At 39.4% G+C, this 19,683-nt stretch overlaps 1 protein-coding gene across 2 annotated transcripts in view; it reads left to right on the plus strand.

Annotated features, from left to right (window-relative positions):
• The window catches only part of PBX1 (PBX homeobox 1), a 233,328-nt gene that overhangs the window by 156,763 nt on the left and 56,882 nt on the right, over positions 1-19,683 (plus strand). The window lies entirely within an intron of this gene.

Raw genomic sequence — 19,683 nt, forward strand, 5'->3', positions numbered from 1 at the left:
AAAAGAGAGTCCTTCTCCGCACTGAAGGAAAATGGATAAACATGAGGATGCAATTCATGATCGGTGACTCTACAGCAGTGTATATGCACTCCATTTTTTTCCATGCATTTTCACACACACCCAAGTGGTCATCAAGATAAAGATTAAAAAGGAAAAGAGTGTGGAAAAAAAACCTGAGAAAAGTTTTCAGGGCTCCTGTAGGACTTTGTGTCTGTTTTCAAATCAGAGGCAGAGTGTTAACAGTTTGTTAATCCTCTCACCTCTGTTCAGGTGATACGGTTGACTTGGTTGAGTTAGTTTAACCCCAAACAACTTTGGAGCTGTTTCAGATTAAAACTAGCTCTCTCTGGGTCAATTTCCAGAATATCTGACTGGGTTAGGGTATTTGAACAATCCTCACCTTGACCCAATTAAGAGAGTTACACAAACAAGGCCTCAGAGTCTTAAATGAAGTGAGGAGCATATTGATTGTTGCAGAAATTATGTGTATTTAAAGTATCACACAACACAAATTACATGCACCGCATTTCCCTTCCCACTGAGAAGCAAACATGCTTTCACCTGGAGGAAGGACGAGACTCTTGTGTACTTTTAATCTTATTTTATGTTTATAAGGACCAGATGGTTTGCTCGGGTTGTTTTTGATCTGGTACACAGCAGGAGTTACAGCTCCCTTTTTAGGTTCTTGCCTGCTTCACTCAACATAAGGTTGTCATCATAAAAATAAGGAGTAAAAAACTATTACCCAGCCATGAACTGTCCCCTGTTCAGGTCAGCATCAGGTCTTGCAAGGCTGTGTCTCCACAGTTAGTTATCCCAAGATAAACCTTTTCCAGTCCTCCTTCCACTTCAGCATGCAGACTAGAGGTTAAATAAAAGTTGATCCTCAGTTGAAAAGAAAGTAGTATACAACATGCATCCTACTCCCCACACAAGAGAGACCCAGACCAGAAGTAGAACATTCTGACTTCTTTTGGTCAGGTCATTTAAACAGCAACAGAGCAAACAATAAGGAGATTCTTTGTGCAAACAGAAGATAGAGGACAGAAGATAGGCCTGTTGTTGAACTACAAATATCTCAGGTTTTCTCAGAGGCCCAGTTCAAGCAACATATGTGCAGGGATGTGTTTTAGAGACCTTATTCTGAATAAAATTGAGACTGAGTTTGCATTTTTGGAATCCAATGGCTACTGACCAGCATTGAACTTATTCTGCATCAGTGCACCTAATCATTTTTAAAAAGCAGGGTCACATTTACTTAGTCCCCAAAATAATTACCACCTCTTTGGGGAAAAAAAGTATTTTTCTTTAATTTATTTAAGACTTGTAATTTCTGAAAAAGTAATTAGAAATGTTCCAGCTTTTGCCTCCTTCATAGTATTTTGATGGATTCTCCACTTCCTATTCCTAGATACCCTAGTTTGACATGCCCCCATAATGAACTTCCACACTTCTTTAATTAAGGGTCTATTAGGGCTACCACACATTTTCCCAAATGATGAGTTGCAATCCCCCAGGGGGGGTTGTAGTTGCTCCTGCACTGCCTGAACACAAGTGGCAAGACTAGCTATGTGCAGGACCAGGCCCGGGGGCTCTCCTTCAGCAGCGTTTGCACAGCAACAGCTACTGCAGTAGCCCAAACACAATCCTGAGCACCATCCAAAGTAAACCAAGGAGACTGAGGTGCTCTTGCCTAATGCCATCTTTCCCTTCTTCCAAAGGTGGCTCTGCCATCATGCTGGGTCTTGGTGCTTGCACACCTGCTCCAAGCAGCCCAATTGTGCTATTTTCCCTCCCGTGAAGCACTGTCCTCCTTCAAGATGCAGAGCACAGCACTTGGGTAGACACTGTGCTGGAACAAAACCAGGAACTCTGGGAAAAAACCCAAGAAGAACTCTGCTTGCAAGAGAGGGAAGTTGAGTTTAGACAAGAGTGCCTTGATCTTGAGCAAAGTGTCAGTCTTAAGTGACCTCTATGGCAGGCCTAGGAAGAGGGCAGCACCCAAGCTCCAAGGACCCAGCTGCCTCAAGGACTCCTTACCAGTCCAGCAGTGGGGGCAAGTGAGAAGCAGTTGGTCAGTCAATGGGAGCTGCAGCCCTTGGGAGCAGGGATGCTCACTTACTGTCAGGGGAGCCAGCCCACAGGTGACTGGAAAGGCCAGCAACAGAGATGGCTTTAGCAAGCTGACCAGAAATGACCTTTTCCTGGCTTCATATGACAGGGGACAGCCTAGCTGGTAGAGATAAAACCAGGTTAAGAGGCTTCTTGGCAGCTTTGTTCCTTGGTCACCAAGTTAACATTGGGCAAAGCTGCCACTCATTCAGGGTCTCCCCTTTGGCAACCAGCTTTCTTAGGTTGGACACCCCAGGATGAGGGATATTGCTCACCTTACCCTACAAGGTACTAGCTGGGGCTATGCTACTTCATGATACAGTTCTGCTGACAGTAAACAGAGGAGCGGAAAAGTCCAAGGCCATCAACACCATCTATGACCTGCTTCTTCAGCCCCTGTTGTACTAATTCACTCCACCCCTCATTCCTCCAGTCTTGGCAGGGCTGGGAGCTACAGGAGGGGCCTGCAATGGAAGCCTCCCCAATTGATTGGCTCAGCACTTAGCAGGGGATACCAAACCAAGTGGAGAGAGTTTGCAAAAAAGTAGAAGAGGACCTGGATTTGGCCTGCCTGAAACAGGCATGTAGGCTAAGCACCAAGACCCAGTGTGTTACCGCTGGGAAAAGCTCCCCTTGGAAAATGGGGAAGGTGACACTAATCATAAGAACCTTGATTCTGGGAGGGTCACCTTGGGCAGGCTGTAGGAGCCCCAGGCCCAGGAGTGTGTTTTGACAATTATTCAGCTTTGCAAGGCTTTTACATGGACTGCTGGATTATGCCAGACTGCTCCAGCTCTGCCTGGACAAGCTGACAGTGGGACCCCTATGTAACAGCAAGAGACCTACTAGGACATGATCTGACAGTTTTATTCATAGGGTTATACAGATTCATATCTTATGGTTAGGGGGCCATGGCACTACAAAGTTTGAGACCTGTTGGCTTTTCATATCTGGGCTGCAAAAAAATTGGACAACCACTAGATGGTAGCAGAGGGTTAGAGTTCTTTGTATCTCTTTGCTGCTGTCAGGATTTTTGCAGCCCAATTCTGACTGTCGTAGCATAGTCAACATCTGATCTTTGGCTCAGGCTGATGCTGTGAATGGAAGCTGTCCAAGAAAATTGATTGTTCTTGAATTTGTTTCAATGGGACTTGACTGGATTATTCTCTTGAGTTCTCTCTTCTTATCAAGCCAAATGCTTTCTGGAGAATCAACTTTTGAATCCTAAATGGGTTATTACACAGATGTTTAAGATATTGCAGAAGAGATAATGGAACTTCAAATGTTGTCCCCTGCCTTGCCCCACCCCACCCCACCCCCAAACCAGATTGGGTCATTTGCCATGTTATTTCCTCTAAATAAAATATGCATGCCATTGAGTTTGTGTGATTTGGGTTGGATTGGATTTTATGAGTATTATGAGCACTTATTTGCCTATGCCTGTGACATCATTAATAAATGACACCAGTAAGTAAGTTATTGATTATGATCATAAAACACAGAAAAGTAGCAGATATTTACAGAGAGCATGTATATTCAATCTCCTTACCTACTGAGTATGCTTTAGCACAAAATGCCATTACTCCTAGAGTTTTCTGGGCACTGAACTCTTTGCATACATGACCCCAGTTTTCTACACAATGTACCAATGCTGTCATTTAGCCTACATTTATGTAGGGATTGTTTTCACATGAGTTGTATTCCATCTTTCTACTAACAAATAGCCCTCAAAGCACTTGGACTGGATCCAGACTTAGTCCTGCTTAGAGCAGACTTTAAAAATTCAACAGGATTTAAGTTAATCATGACTAACTTGCCCCACTCATTTCAGTGAACCTGCTTATGCATGGCATGACCTAGTTAACACAGTGCATTAAGTCATAATGTGGTTTATATAGATTTGGCTTATGGATCTAGTCATTGTGATTTCTAAGTCATAGTTTAGTGTGTTGTGTGAACTCAGTCAATCGTACTTTATCTAGAAAATCATAGTTAAAGAGACCAGGACTTAACATGGCATGTAAGCCAGGCAATGCCTGAATCAACTCACTGTTTTCTTTTAAAAAATTGTTTACAGACTGAGAGCTATTTTCCTTTGTCACCCAGTAAAACAGTGGTCCAGAAACTCTTTTAAAATTAAAGTGGAAAATGCCAGCAAAGCTGCTTCCCCCCTGTGCAATACAGCAATAGTCTTGAGGCCCCATTTAAAATTTCTCTGAAAAACATAGAAGTATTACATTGCTTTTCCCGAGACTGTCCTCATTTAGAAAAGATAATCTTGACTGATTGCTACATATGCAAACATGTCTGTTATCCAAATGCTTATAAAAATACCTCTATTTTAAAAGAGGGGCTCAGAATGTAACAATCATGAACAGTAATTTATAGTATAACAATCCAATTTAAATAAATGGAAAAAGAGCCATGTGTCACAAGAATGACTACACTTGATCTCCTGTCCTTATTGAAGGAATTGGGATTCTTAGGGATCCAAATTTGCACACGTACATGCATCTTGCGAAAGCTATTTCTGTAGCTAAAGAAAGAGATCATGGCTTTGGTTGACTCTTGTTTCTACTTCTACCTGCTTGAGATGCTGTTAAAGTCACAAGCATTTAAGGCTTGATCAGGTATGGTGAACTAAATCAACAAGTGATGCTGAGTTAAAATACACTCTTCAGTAAAACTCTTATGCTCTTGGATGAGGGAAGCAAGCCACCACTTCCATTGAGGTTGTTCTTACATTTGCCACCTGAGAATGTGTGTGCTGGCCTGTAAAAGATAGGCACGTTAATTTGGATGGGATGGGGTGAAGCCTGCTAGCGCATGAGCCCTCTTATAGAGCAATTACGGCAGTTCCGGCTTGCTAATCCCCTTCCCCTTAACAGAACTGCTTCCTTAGACAAGCTGATGATCACCTGGTGCATCCTCCATGCTGGCCTGCATTTTACAGTGCTGTCAGAACAGGCCTAACATTTCAAACCAGGTGGTCTGGGGTCAGGTCAGGGACACTTAAAGGATCCACAGCATCCACATTAGAAGGCTCTGGAGTATTTGTTTTATTTCTTTAGAAGAAATTGACAAGATGGTAAGATCCTTACAATTTCAGCCTCCTGGTTCCTGAGAGTTTGGAAGTTGGGTCAACAACCAAGTAATATGGGATCATTTACTTTCCAAGGTTTTGTTTCCTCTTTCCTTATACTAAAAGTTGGGAGTCAGCACAGGAAACCCCTCTCTGCTAGTCTGCTTGTATGAGTTGTCCCTGAACAGTTTTCCGTTCCTACCTGGCCGTTGCTTTTTCTAAAGCGCTGCAGAATGAAGAATTCTAAACATTTAATCTCTTGAAATCAAATCTGTACAGATTACTGACTGCTGTCCATCCTCCACAGAGGCAGCTTTTTTTCCGAGCTGTAGTTGCAAGGCATAAAAAATGTAGAATGGGGTGAAATTGTGAAAAAACAAACTTTGGCTAAGCAATAGAAGAAACATCCTAAAAATAAGAGCTGTTTGACAATGGAACAGACTGCTTCAGAAAGTAGCGAGTTCTCCTTGGCTGGGGGCTGATTGCCCATCTGTGAGGGATGCTATAATTGTATTTTGCACTGCATATTCTATATCAAACAGGATCTTGGATTCTATAATTTCCAAGATCCCTTCCAACTCTCACAAGTTATGATTGTATGATGCTGGAAAAGGAAGAAAATACAGTACTTGCGGTGATTTTAGAGGATGACCATTAAAAAAAAATGTTATCAGAGCAAGCACCTGCTTGGTTGTGGCTGTTGTATCAGGTGACTCAGCTCATTTGTTTTGCTTCTGCGATGGTCATTGTGAGCTTAAGAGAAAATCTCACATCTTCTTTCTTGATAATGGATGCTGATCACTAACTAAAATGCTCAGTTATGGGCTCAGTCCACCACGTTGTGTGATTGTGACAAGAGGAATTTTTTATACGTAGCCTCTCTAGCTTCTATTGTGATGTGGAGAAAGAAAGAATTGCCCTGAGCAAGCTTGTGGACAGTAGTCAGTAAAAAATGCAAGCGTTTGCTGGCCAGAAAGCAGCATGTTTATGTAACTGGGAAAGGGCATCAACTGAAGCAGGTGTTTTATGAGAGGTTGCAGCCTCCTGCACCTCTTTTTTCCATTCCTCTGTTTTGTTAACACCCACCCCATCCACTGAGAGACATTTTTAAACCTGCTGGGACTGAGCAATGTCAAGTCAGTGGAGAAATGGGTTGCTGCCTAGAGCTACCCATGCTCCATGTAGTTGAGTGTGTTGTCACTCCATTAGGGTTAATAGTGGAAGAAACCATTTTTTTAAAATTCTAACCTTTACAAGAGCCAGGAGATCTCTCTGCATTTGATGCAGGGCCAGAGTGAGGCTTCTTCTACTTGACAGCATTAGTACTGTAATTAGGATGAGAGTGTGAGCTATGTTCATACGCTCGGGAATGTGTAGGCCCTGGATGGAGAGGAGAAGCAGGTCTGTGCTTGTTTCCACTAGCTTTGTCTTCCATACATTCCCTCGACAGTCTAAATCAGGGTTTCTCAACCTTGGCAACTTGAAGATGTATGGACTTCAACTCCCAGAATTCTGAGAGTTGAAGTCCATGCATCTTCAAGTCACCAAAGTTGAGAAACCCTGGTCTAAATAGAACCATTCAGATGTAGTTATATACACATCAGCTTTCCCACTTGATCCAGAAGCCTGCAAAAATCAAATGTTGTGTTCCTACAGGGCTTGTCTAATATACTGTTGCACCCTCAGTGCCAGTTTGTCGAGAGACAGTAGACATAATTCATTTTCCACTATCACGTGCTGAGGTGCATTGGATGCCTACATATAAATATTTTAAATAAATAAATGCCCATTTTTAAAGATATAGCTAGGGGCTAGCTATGGCTAGGGCATTCTTAGTCATTAGCTTTCCCAGCAGAACAAGTATATTCACACCACTTTTCTTACGCCACTGGGTATCTACCTATGTTCGTTGCTGGAAAACAGTCCTACAGGTTCTTGGGCCAATTGTCCTTTCCCATGAGATATTCCTGTTCCACCTGGAAGACCACTGCAAAAGTCAGATGATTCCCCTGGAGTTGCCTTAGCAGCATCTTTCCCTCCAGGGTGGGGGTGAGGAATGTTTTTCCCAGCCCATTTTAAGCACAGAGGAGGCAGGAAAAAAAGCCCTTTTGAAAATCACAGACTAATCACTCCCATCTGCTCCCGTGCTGCTTCTTGGAGCTGCCTGCCAGGATTCTCTCCTCAGAAACTAAATAGCACATTATTTTCAATAACTTGCAATCATTTACTTGAAAAACTGCTACCTGTTTAAATATCTCCCTGGAAGAAAAAAGGAAAATAAAAAGAGAATTAATCTATGCAGCAGGTTGAAAAGAGAACCCTCTCAGCATAGATTGCGATTAGAATTCAGGCATGTTTGCTTTGGGTACAAATTCATTTCATTTCATTTGACTTGAAAGGGGGGGAGGAGTATCAAAACTGCATCTCAGATTTCTCTCTTTCTCTCTCTCTCGTTCTCTTTCTTTCCTTCTTTCTTTCTCAAGTTCTAGCAACTAGAAATTGGGGTGGGGGTGGGGGGAACTGCCAAGGAACAGCTTTCTGGTTTTGAACATCCCTGAAATTTGCCAGTGTGAATTCTCAAATCCAACTAATACATTCAAAGGAAAAAGAAGTTTGTTTTCTTTGCTTCAGAATATGGTCAGCCAACACTTTTGTGGTAAAAAAATCATTGTCCAAATTTGGACCTCAGAAAAATCATTTCCAAAAGCTGATATTTTTATGTTCAACTTTACAATTGCAATAAACATTTGGCATATGCATGAACAGTTGGAAATTATAAATGACTTTGCTTAGGTACTGAGGGTTGGAGGCCCGGGTTACAATACAATAGATAAAACCTGTCATTCTGGGAAAAAATTGAAAACTCTGTAAGAGAATGTTCAACTCCCTCACTAGTTTACAACCCCAGGATTCTTTGGAGCTGAGACATAACAGTTGAACTAATAAATAATAGTAAACTAACAGAACTGAACAGCTAATATAAGTTGAGAGCAGAAATACAACTTCAGATATTGATAATACCAACAAGAAGCCCAAATTGCACGTTAGGATGCTGAAATGACAACGGGACAATGAACCATGCATAGTATCTTAATTTACTGCACTTTGACCATAGACGCTTAACCACTGCATCACTTTAATTCCATAGTCTTTCTTCTCACATTTTAGAGGTGAATTATTTCAGGTGGGGGAGGGGGCTAATCTTCCTTTCAGGTAAATATAGTAACAACTAATAAAAAGCCCAAGACTCTCTTATTCACTTGTGTCTGATTCTAGAATGGCAGCTGTACTATTTGTTTACTAACAAATTGCCCACTAAATGGTGAGAATCTATATGGAATATAGATCTATATGGAATGGCACATTGTTTTGTTTTGTTTTGTTTATTTATTTTATTTGTATGGCTGCCAATCTCAACAAATGACTGGGCGGCAAACAATCTTAAATTAAAAACGAATTTCCATCATAAACACAAAAATTAAAATACACAGCAGCTGAGACGGCTGTTACAATCAATGGTTGTTAGCAGAACCAGGAGACGGGACCCTTCACAGACTCGGGGCCCCAGGCCTGGGCACATTAATATTATATTATTATATATAATTTTATATATAATTATATTGCAATTAATACAGTAACATTAATATTGGACTTTATGTTTCCAAGTCTGTTAACATTGTAACCGTTCCTTACTGCACTGTTTGTAGATTGCTAGGCATTAGGACTGTAAAGGTCTCAAAAATCCGTAAGTTGCTCTCAGAGGGAGGGAAGGAAGCAGCATCATTTCCACTGTAACTGGAGGGGGATCCATTATCTTCCCTTCCCACTTCTGAGTACCACAATTCACAAAATGTGGAACATTAGTCTATAAAATGATGTGATTTCTAATTAACTGTCACCTTTTCTGTAAAGCATATCTGTGCACAAAGTGCTTTGCACTTCTCTTCCATTGTTTTGATGTGTCTGTGCCCCACTACTCAGCCCCGGCAGCCCTTCCTGACCTCAGTTCTCTTCTTTTGGTCTGTCTTGGGACAGGTGGACCTTATCTCCTGCTTGCTCATTCCCCTGGCTTGAAACACAGTGCTAAGAGCCAGCTGGCAGGCAGAATGCTAATGCATTCAATATCTGACTCCATTCATTCTGGAGACTTGCCCATGTCCTCCTATCAGGGATTCTAGTTCACTGGGTCAGGCCTGAATTTTCTTCTGATGAATTGCAAATGATAAATTTCAAACATGTCAGCAAGCAGGAATTCATCTAGTTCCTTTGCCTGCAATTTCACCCTTCATAATTGACTTCTGTAACGATCTTGCAAGATTCAGCATTCAGTACTGAATAAGAGAATAAGAGGTGGATCTTTGGGTAGGAGGTTTATGATACCAACCAATTAATAAACTTTCATAGCATTAAGAAGTTCCAGCTAACTTATTTTTTCTAGAAGAGGAAAGAATCGGACTGCAAAAAAGGTTTATCATGAATATTAAACATATAAAGCTGTTCCTAATAGTCCACAAGTAATAGTTTCCATTAGCAGATGGAATCCTGTGAATTGAATAAAATTGGTATTAGTTCAGAATTCTGGGGTTGTAGATGCCAGTTCTAAATAAAAGAACTTCCCAGCTGCACTGGAAAATAAACTATTTCCCCAAATCTGGAAAAAAATATTATTTTCTTGATCTAATATTGACCTGCCCCAGCAATGTAATGAGATCCGCAACAATATCCAAACTCTCCCAGAGCAGTGGCCCAGAAACCAAATATAAATGGGTAAGAAATTTCCTTCTCTTCCTTCTTTCTCATTGTCACAAGAGCCATAGCAAAGTGAAGTAGAGCAGGAGGGGGAGAGGAATTAAATTATAGTGAAATCTCGATTTAACAGACCATTTGGAGGAAAAGGTGTTGGTTAATTCCAAACGTCTGTTAAATCTAAATTTACATAATTGATGTCATTTGCATAATTACATAATTGACATTTCTATGTAACTTGCACCTCTTTATGTCATTTGTAAAAATGTCAATTATGTAACTATGCAAATGATGTAAATTGTCCTAAGTGATATAAATTATGTGAATTGTCTGGACAGACTTTGGAAACAATATACTTTACTGTTACTTCAAGGATGAAACCCAAAAGCAATTTTGATCCATTGCATCTGAAGTCCATTAAATGGGAGTACATTAAATCTTCAGCTCAATATGAAATTCAAGATGGCAACTATCTTTCAGCATCATAAAAGTTGCGTCATATTGAGACAAAACAATGAGTCCTTCACCATTCTTATTTCCAAGCCAGAAAATAACAAATGTTGGTGGCATCAGTAGCTTCCAGCGTGGTACATGAAGGAATTTGAGTTAATGCATGCCTCCCAACACACATTCTGCATGTGAGTGTGATTAGACTTGTAATTGAAGGTTGCACCATCATCCACTCACACACATCTAATTCATATTGCTTTTAAAATATGGGCTAGCAGGGTCCTTGAAATAGGTTATCAAACAATATCTAGGACAACTAGGTCTAGGCTGCAGAAGTCTAGATGACCGCTCATCTAGATTTTTGTAGCTCATATCTGATAGCCCTATAAAACTCTTGATAAGCAATTTCAGGATCCCTGTTCTCCTGTACCAAGTTCTTTATATTTAATCCAACTTGTATATCCTACAAATTTCAAAATGTCATCTATAAATGAGGCTCCAAGAAATGATCCCATATGGTAGTTTCTAGTCAATGGTCAGACAATGAATCAATTTGGACCTCATTTATACTCACTGAGGAAACTGGCCTCTTTCTTGACTCCTGTAGTGTCAGAAAAAGAGAGATGCCTATTTTGTAAATGGGAACAAGGTGTGTCCTTTTTTCTGTTTATTTTTTTTAAGCGATTATTACAATTATTTGTTCTTGGAGGGGTGCCACTCCTTTGTGAAGAAAGAGTACCCTCTAGTGGATGTTTGAATGGCCAACATATTTTCAGAGCAGGAAATAAAAAACTCTTGCTTGTTTTTTGATTTGTATGCTTCTCTGCCTTTCCCCCTGTACACTTCCAAAATATTGGGTAATGAATTGGGGTTGGTGTGTGCATGTGTCTGTAGAATAACCTTGAGACAAAAAGAGAGTAAAACGTTTTAAGCAGTGTTGCTCACAGTATGAAAATGAATGAAAAGATACCATTGCTTTAAATCTTTTTTTATTGCAACCTGCCAGACTGACTCTTTTGAGTTCTATAAGCCAGAAACATGCTGATACCACACTATGTTGGAAATATGGGGGCAGAGGTGGAAGTAGCTACAAGTGTTTGGATGGAAGAAAATAGCTACTCAACTATGAACCTCACTATCACAAATCACTGCCCCTGAGCCTGTCACAGGTAGTAGTTGGTAAGGATAAATGCAGCCCCGTGTGGCTTGGCATTTTGAAAGATGGCTATTACAACACTTCCGGAGAGGCCAGCCTACTGGTGTAAGCACTGTACTTTGGGCATTAGAAGATGGGCAGATGGAATTTTAGCCTTTTCAGCCTAGGGTGCTGAGTTCTTTGTGAAAAGAATGACCTCATCCTGGCACACCTGCTTTTTGTAATGTCTCATTTATGCTAAATTAATCCCTGGCATTTTTCTTAGATTGAACTAGGACAGTATAGATGGAATTTGAATCAATGCGCTCCACGTATTCTCACTGCAAGAGGCAGACGTGCATCAAGTGCATTGCCAAGCTCTTTAAAACCAATCTGTCATATTGTCCTTGGTGTCAATTTGGACATTCATCAGATGCAATCAGGGCCTCTGGTCCCAGGGTTCAAGGCTTCTTTGAGCAGAATTTACTTATCTTCATCTTTAAGCATGACGACACAAGACATAATTACCTTTGCACTTACATTTTCTTTTGAATGCTTAAACTGGCCTTTTAAAAGTAGTAGTAAAAGCCAATGGAAAAAGAAACATGAGTTTTTACATTTGGACCAAGAACTTTTAACTGTATGTACATCCTGATTATGAGTTAGAAAGAAGAATCAGCTCAAGTGCTGTAAATTAAAAGTATACATTTAATAGGATCTTACTATTTTGCTGAATATACTCAGTGTGTATTAGCTGCAAATCCAGTTATTGTAACTGAAACATCCTCCAAATTATCAGCTCATCCATTCTGGGCTTTGCTAAATTGCCTCTTGTTTTTATAAAATGTGTGCTATATGTATGAAACTATATATTAACACAAACTAGATAATCATAATACTGTTCCGTCTGAATGCGTACCTAATAACATGTCATAATAGCATTTTCTCTGTGCAAAAGTGTGAAGATTCCAGCACTGTCATTCTCAGTGTAGTATGTCCTGATTTCCCCAAGTCTCCCAGACTGGGGTTCTCTACCTTGAGAGGCTGTCTGTGATGTGTGCCTGGCTTATCCCATGAGCAAATGTCTATGCCAGGCAAAACGAAAAGACAACTGGGCAAGAAAGGCTGAAGTGGTGTGATGTTCAAGAGGATCACAGAAGACAAGTCCACATCTCTGGGATCATGGATCAGGCTGACTTTATAATGACGCAGGCAGGCAGGCAGGCAGGCAGGCAGGCAGGCAGAAGACAGACAGACAGACAGATAGATAGATATAGAACTTTTAAACTATTATTTGTTGTCAGACATAGATTTTCAAATTGATCAATTTGTTTTCTCTGTTCTGCTGGGGGAGAGATTCTCTTTGAACTATAGAGCTTAAGTTATTGCTCAGTGATTGCAACAAAAATATGTAGAGTATCCAGGGTTCAACTGTGCAGAGAACATGTGTGGGTGAAAACTCAATTATGTCTGTTAAGTGTTTGCATTACATGGATGCAAGATACATTAGCTAGAAATCATATTGAGAAGTTATTATGCCCCATATGAAATATTCTTCAGAAATAAATTAGTCCAGTGTTTGTACATGTATAATTATGGCTTGAGACTGATAGTTTACATGGGCAGTTTCATCTATTCTTAAGACAACTTCCACCATTCTTCCGTTTTTTATGCATTATTAGGTGTGAACACATTCACATGTTAATCCCACATCTTGTTTTTCTATTTTCCCATTGCCATTTTTTTCCAGAGGTTTCTAATGGCAATGGTTGTGTCTGTATCTAACCTTTCCATCATTTTTTATTGTTTAGCATCCCTTTAAGACCAAGTACATTCACAGAACCAATCCAAGCAGCACATTCCTTCTGGCTTTCAAATCCTTAATATTTTCAAGAGGATCATGTCAGCCTCTGTTATCATCATAAAGTTTCTGCCAGTCTATAATAAATCATTCCAAAGCTACCAGCACATCGATCTTTAATTTACCATATTTACATCTCACCTTCCCTTCAAGATCAAGTTCACTTCCCTGCTTTCTTCTTAGCACTACCTTGTGAGATTGGCTAAGCTGAGAGACACTGGCCTGGTTCACATAGTATGCTAAGCCATGATTGAAACACACATGGACAAACAGGAAGATGTGTTCATGTGAGCTGTACCTTGCACCACCCCTCTCTCCCTTTATGGCTGGGAGAAAGAATAAATTGGAATTTACTACAATTATAGAAGATTCCTGTCTTGTCAATGTAAAAAAGTGTTTTGGAGTTAAAAGCTCAACTTTTCTAAAGAGTTAATAAAAATAACTCAGGATTTTTAGCTGGCTTGTAAAGTGATTGACTAGAATGTATTTTAAATCACAATTCTTAATTCATGTGTGCCAAGAATCTCCTAAAGTGAAACTAAACTTCTGGTTTATACCTTCTGTTGACCCCCATTCGAGTAAGAGATGGGGGTGATGAGCATTCACACTTTTCCCTTCAATGCAGGCATCTTCTTGCTCACCAGTGTAATGACAATCTGGTTGCCTCTGAATTTGAACTAGCTCAGTAACATTTGAGCTTCATGGGTAAGAGGACTGGAAATGACTCCCTGATCTACCTTACTATTTTTCTTTTTTGGGGGGAGTGGAGCAAGATTACAGAATAAAAAAGGAGATATGTGTTAAATGAAAATGAGAAAATGTATTTTTATGTTGTTTGGCTTTGGTTATGATGGTGATGACATAAAAAAGGAGGGTTGGTTGTATAGGAGAAATGATTTGACAAGAAGGGCCTGGCATTTGGAGTTGTCACGTCCTATTTACTTAATTGCAAGGATCATTTTTCTAGACTTCAGATTGGAAGACAACTTAATTTTACCAATTTTATTTTTTTTAAAAAGAGATCAGAATCAAAGGAATGGCTTGGGACACTTTATAAAAAGGGCACGTTGGATGCTATATCCAAAACTTACTTTCAAGCTCCCTTGAATTTTAAAGTAGCTTGCTATACAAAATAATGACGTGTGGCATTTTGCCTAAGCAAAGCGAGTCTAAAGCCTCCTTGGGTACATGGAATTTGTTTTATAGTTCTTTGACTCCTTGCTGCTGTGATCTCATTAAAAATCATCTTTCTGGATTTGACCATGGTGTTTCTATTTAATTTTTGCATCCTCGATCATACATCTTGTTTTCTTTGCTGCTGAGTTCTAAAATACTTCTTGTTTTATAAGCTGTGATGCACACAGTGAGTTATATTACAGCCAATCTGGTGTAAAGGATTAAGATGGGATATGAACAGGACCCTAGATTTCAGCAGCTATGTTTAGTCATATCTCTGACAATATCTGGTCAGCTGAGCCACTCTAGTATCTTTATAATTACTATTATTCCATTCGAATTGCATCGAATTCTTGCATCTTGTGTCAGAGTTTTGGCCTTTTATAAGGGATCTTCAAATGCAAATGAGGAAAAAAACCGGAAGTGCTACAAAGGATTTGCAGCTTGGTTATATTCATTTTGAGGTAATTGAAAGTATGTAATTGTTTCATTCCAAATACATTTTTACTTGTTTGTGCTTACTATCAAAAGTAACTGATCTGTTTAGATGTTCAAAGGGGACTAGGGAATTCAGTTCTTTGAAGTGATCTCACAATTGTGAAAATGTTACATTGGGCCATCTGAGTTGTTGGTATCAGCAGCATCAACAGCAAATAGCAGTGCTAAAATACTGTAACAGCTTGTGGAACATCATCCAACAAGTGGCAACCTTATATAATGGTGTCCCAATGTCTGATATAAGTATGTCAGTTGTCACAAAGGGCATCACTTGCCTCCACACACACACCTGATGGATGCCCATGGTTAGCATGAGAAGTACTGAAGCTTAAATCAGAATACTTGACCCTGACAGACTAAGACTGCGCTATCCGGATGGTTGGCTCAGTCCTTGACTCTTTCTCTCTTGTATGCCAGGCGTTAGTTCTTTGTGACCCTACTTCTAGATTCTCAGTTTTCTTTTTAAACATTAGCATATTATGTTGAATCATGGTTTCTTTTAACCATAGTTTATTGAACAAGCCATAATAACTGGCTCATACTGTACTGTAAACTATACACTGTGGGTTAGAAACTACAACATTTGGGTTCACCAAACATGGTGAGCTAAAACCAGACAAACTACAAGGCATGTAACTTTTTGTTGCAACTACAGTCCCAGTCATTTTTGGATAAACTTGTTTGTTTTGTGCTCTGTTTGACTTCTTGTGCAGATGTTAAGGCTTTCTCATTCCTTGCTCTTAACAACCCTCAACTTTAGATGAACTACTGACCTCAGTGTGGCCTTGACCTGCTTGTTATTTGCTCCTGGTGGACCATAGCCTCTGATGTTATTCTAAAGAGGCCTTGCTCAGAAGACAAAGTTAGCTCTTGAACTAACCTTTCCCTGTGCAAACCACTCCTAGCTATGAGGAAACCATTCCTGGGTTATGAGAAAAATAAACAAACAGCTCAAAGGCCTTTTTGATCTAAGGATACACTCACAGAAGAGGCTTCCCACTGGTTCCCTGCATGATTCATTGCTCTTTCCACCAGCTTCTGCTGAGCAGAATAGTTTGGTTTCATCTCTCTGAGTAGGGGAAGAGCAGAACATTAATAATTCTGCATAAAAAGATGCCTCTAGAGGGAGAAGTGTATTGCAGTTCTCCAATAACTTGTTTGCTAGGCTCATTCCTCCCTCATTCCAACCATACTCTTTAAAGCCATCCTTTTCAGATGTAATTGCAAAGTGTGCCTCTGGATTTTATTCAATAATAATGTGCAGCTATCCCAAGTTAAAAAAATAATGAACTACCAGAAAGAGCATCCTGGAATGCAGTGCAAAAGACAAGGTTCTACATTCAGGTTTAATTTTTTAACATGGAAAAATAATCTGAGCACCAGAAATTACATCAGAACTGGCTTGGTTTTGATGACCAAGAAAAGTAGAGTGCTAATGCTTTGGTATTGTGCCCACCCTGACTTCACAGAATAATTTATACTTTATAAACCTTTCTTACAAGTACAACTTTCCATTTGTCCATTCTGCAACAACCTTGGCATGGTCAGATGACAATAAGAAAACAAACACTTTTCAGATTATTGGGAATGTCTGATTTTAATCCATACAAGGGAAGGAATTCAAGATTAATTTCAAGATGTATCCATTTCTTGGTAAAGCACATGAATAGATCTGCATTTAGCCTGTGTTTTTTTTTTTTTCCTATAAAAATATTGAGCGAAATTTAGTGTAGGTAAGTGCTTCTGGTCGAGTACTGTACTTAATGTTTGGTGTGACCTGTATGGATCAAATTCTGTAAATAGTCTACAAAGGGAAACAAAAAGTTAAGTGCGAGATCAATCTGTCCCATCTCCCCCGAGTGTCCTTCTATTTGCTTCAATTTACGGCAAAGTAAAGGAATGGTTTTCTGCAAGTAGTTGTAAGGGTGATTAATATAGAGAGTTTACCTAGAAATTAAAATATTGCTATAACATTATCCAGCAACATCCTTATCCATAGCCAAGATAATGATGATAACAATAAGTGAGGTGTCTCCCTTATTTTTAACATCTTTTTATTCTTTGTTTTATTTTTATTTTTATATTTTTAATGTATTTTAGATATTTATATTTTTAATGTTTTTAACTTTGTTGTATGCTGCCTAGAGTCACCTGTGGTGAGATGAGCAGCTATATAAATTGGTTTAATAAATAATTTATTAAACTTGTATGCTGCCCAACTCTCAATGACTCTGGGTGGCTCACAATAGTCAAAGAAATTACAATAAAATCAATAAAAAATAAAAAAATAAAACTAAAAGATGTCAAGCGCAATGAAGTGAGGAGTCTCACTCTTCTTCGCTGAAGGCCTGGGTGAAGAGCCAGGTCTTCATGACTTTTCTAAAACAGCAGAATGGGGGTCATCCAGATCTTGGGAGGAACCTTGTTCCAGAGGGCAGGCACTGCTACAGAGAAGGCAGACTTCCAGGGTCTTAAGAGATGCCATTGTATAATTGAAGGAACCCAGAGCACACTAACCTTGCAGGATCAAATCAGTCAGGAGGTGTTATGGGAGATAGGCAGTCCCTCAAGTAACCAGGCCCTGAACCATGTATCTTTCTGTAATATCCACTTTTTTAATGTCTGTGTTCCACTCAACAGTTTTCTAATATTAATTCTCTTCTTTGAATCTCTAGTCCATTTCATTGCTTCCTATTGGTATGAGTTGTGAGTCTGTGCCCTTTTCTATATCATTTTCTATTTCAATAGAGTGAGGGAGGCTTTAATTATTTATTTACTCCCATTAGTATTTTCTTAAAAAAAAAAGTAGTAGTAATATTTTATAGCACTTAAAAAAGAAAAAGAAAAATGAGAGAGGATTAGTTATTAAAGCCCCTCCCTCCATTTGTCCTTGTGGGAAAAGAAACTGACATGTTGATTTAGAGAGGCTATTCATCTGTAATCAAATGGAAGTAATGAAACAGACTGAATTTTCAAAGAGGAAGTAAGTGTACAAATTGAATACAGCATAAGAACACTGAAATCACACTTTCGCCTGTCAATATTGTACAGTTTATCACAAAACTGCAGTTGCTGTTTATCAAGGAATATCATCGTGGAACAAGAAAATATTATTTAGAGAACATTGGAATGCAATGGACTATTATTGTATGGTGGATGAAAGGTGATCACTTCAAAGAAAAGACTATGGAAGCATCATGATTTTAGATCAATTCATTTGATCAACTTGCAGTTGTTACGACATTTTTAGTGTTGCATAAAATTGTTTTATTAAAGTGGTGACACAGATCAATATTTCCTTTGTTAGAGAAGGCAAACCCAGTATTGGCTTATAAGCAACCACCTATGGTTGGGGTTCAAGTTCCAGAAGCTTCTTCTGACATAATGTTGTGTTTCCCAGGCAAGCGAAACATGAGTGGGGATGTTCCCCTTCCCTTTGTTAGAGCTCTACTGCTGCCAGTTATTTTCTTTGGAGAGTAAATGATTGTGGTTCCCCCTGTGACTTATCCTGATGCCTTCAGGAATGATGCCTGTTCTTTTGACCAAGGAAGATAAGCCAGATTACTATCGTTTCACACTTCTACCATCCTCTTGGGTACTGTATTCCTGTGAAGAGTGTAAGGGCATGGGAACCATTGCCTGCAAGGGACCTTCTTGGGACTGGCTAGAATGGAGGAATCAAGCTTTGGAATTTGCTACCTGTAGATGTAGAACTAGCTACCAGGTTTGGCTGGCTTCAAAAAAAGAGCTGTACCAACTCATGGGAGTCATGGGCACCAACAGCTATTGGTCTTGATGGCAGTGTGACTGCTTCTGAAGGCCATCTGCTGAGAGACTAGTGGACTTCCTTGTGCAACTGGTTGGCCACTGTGAGAACAGACTCCTGGACTAGATGGTCCAAGGGTCCGATCCAGCAGGGCACTGCTTATGCTCTTATGATTGTGGTGATAGCATCTAGCTCATCTGATCTAAGTTAAGCAGGATCAGGCCTTGTTAGTGCTTGGATAGGAGACCACCAGGAATATCAGGACTATAGATTGCACTGGAAGGTCAAAATAACGTCCCAGAAGAAGGCAATGGCAATGGTAACCTCTTCCATAGGAAGCCACCAGAAGTTGAACTTGTCTGAAAGATTTCATTTTTTAACAGAGTTATTATAAAGAAAATGTATATTATTATCTTAAAGCTGTTTTCTTATTGTAAGGGCCGTATGTGTTATAATTTCAAGTTTTTCTTCCTAGATGTATTTTAGTGAGATTATTTTTCTACATACACTTTAAAATGCAGCAACTTTGACTATGCTTCATTTTAGATTTTATATATACAGGTAGTTCCCAGGTTAAGAATGTCTGGTTTAAGGACAACCCATAGTTAGGAACGGAGCCTATTGTAGCAAAATTTGAGTTAAATACACAGTGATTCGAGTTAAATACACAATGGTTTGAGTTAATTACCCAACTAATTATATAGTATTATACAATAATACTGTTCCAGCTTACATAAAGATTCGATTTAAGGACAGACCTTGGGAACGGAACTCGTTCTTAAACTGGGGACTACCGTATTAGGGTATATATATGTATATATATCAGAAAAACACCATATTAAATGATGTATTGATTT

The sequence above is a fragment of the Python bivittatus genome, unplaced genomic scaffold, assembly GCF_059951505.1.
Source record: "Python bivittatus isolate LINGU-HERP-01145 unplaced genomic scaffold, Pbiv_v1 ctg000700_np1212, whole genome shotgun sequence".
Taxonomy (NCBI): domain Eukaryota; kingdom Metazoa; phylum Chordata; class Lepidosauria; order Squamata; family Pythonidae; genus Python; species Python bivittatus.